We start from the raw sequence: 1,777 nt of genomic DNA, 5'->3' as shown, positions 1-1,777 counted from the left end.
ATCTGTGATGGAGTACCTCTTTTCATTCCTGATACTGGTAATTTGTTCTTTCTTTTTCTCTTTCTCAATTAATCTCACCAGGGAGGGCTGTTGATTTAATTAGTGTTGGCAAAGAACAAATAGTTGGCTATGTTTATCCTTTTCATTGTATGTATGTGTTCTTTGGAAAGAATTTTAATACAGAAATTGTACACCCATAAACCCTTCACCTAGATTTGTCAATCATTAAGATTTTGAAACACTAGCCTTTTCTCTTAATGTGTGTGTATACACATGTAGACTTTCTTTTTGTTTGCTTTGTCATTTGAAAATAAATGGAAGACATGACACTTCACCCCTTGTGACATAATAAAAATACATATATTAGATCTCTGCTTCTGGTTCCTGACATAGAGCTCCTAAAACCCTTGTAATTTCCTGAGTGATACGGATGGTAGGAACATCTTTTGTTCAAATATTTGGTCTTTGATCCAGTTCCTGACACAGAGCTGCTAAAACCCTTATAATTTCCTGAGTGATGGGTGTGATAGAGATATTGTATATAGAGCTCCTAAATCTCTTTGATTTCCTGGGTGATAAAAGCATCTTTGGTTCCAATGAGGCGACTCTTGGTTGGCTCCTGGATAGCTTCAAGATGGAGGGCTGGTCACCAAAGACATCAAGCCTTGATTAAGAACTTGGAACTTCCAGCTCCACCCCATCCTTCACGGAGGGGAGAGGAGCTAGAGATTGAGTTGACAATCAAGTCTATGTGATGTAGCCTTTATAAAATTCCTTAAAGTACAGGGTCAGAGAGCTTCAGGGTTGGTAAACACATCTGTGAGCCAGGAGGGTGGCACATCCACCTCCATAGGGACAGAAGCTTCTGCATTTAGGACCCTTCCAGACCTTGCCCTAGGCACCTTTTCATCTGACAGTTCATATAAAGGAGTTTTATATCCTTTATCATATCCTTTATAATAAACTGGCAAGTGTAAGTGTTTGCTGAGCTCTGTGAGTCATCATAGCAAATTATCGAATTTGAGGAGGGAGTCGTGAAAACCCAGGTGGACAGAAGAATGGGTAAGCTGGAGACCCACTGCTTGTGATTGGTGTCTGAAGTACATGGGGACAGTCTTGTAGGACTAAGCCCTTAACCTAACTCCAGGTACTTAGTGTCATAACTGAATTGTAAGAAATACAGCTGGTGTCTGGAGAGTTGAAGAATTGGTGTGGGAAAGCACACACACACACACACACACACACACACACACTCTCTCTCTCACTTGGTGTCAGAAGTGTTGAGAGTAGAGTTTTTCCTTTTACCCCTAAAAACTTCAGCATGATTCTCTTAAAAATAAGGACATTCTACACAACACAATTGTCATCCTCAAGAAGCGGAACACAGAACGCATATGCAGATTTCGCCAATTATTTCAATAACATCCTTTAAAGCTGTTGTACTTACTCATAAAAAGAATTTGTAACTTTGTCTTCATTTTCTAGCCACTGGAACAATTCGCATGGCAATGGAACTTCCTGGTCCATGAAGGTTTGTTAAAATTCTCCCGGGAAATCATTAAGGCCTGAGGTTTATTTGATAATGCTCATTTTTTTAAGGGAAATTGATCAGTTTAAGCTTCCTGTCTCTGCTGGAATTCCTATTTCATCTAGGTTTTCAAATTTATTTTCATAGAGTTGTACAAAGCAGTCTCATGATATTTAAGAATGTCTGTCGGCCAGGCATGGTGGCTCACACCTGTAATCCTAGCACTCTGGGAGGCCGAGGTGGGTGGAT

This window comes from Propithecus coquereli, unplaced genomic scaffold, assembly GCF_000956105.1.
Source record: "Propithecus coquereli isolate 6110/MARCELLA unplaced genomic scaffold, Pcoq_1.0 Scaffold150, whole genome shotgun sequence".
NCBI lineage: Eukaryota > Metazoa > Chordata > Mammalia > Primates > Indriidae > Propithecus > Propithecus coquereli.
This window is presented reverse-complemented; position numbering follows the sequence as displayed.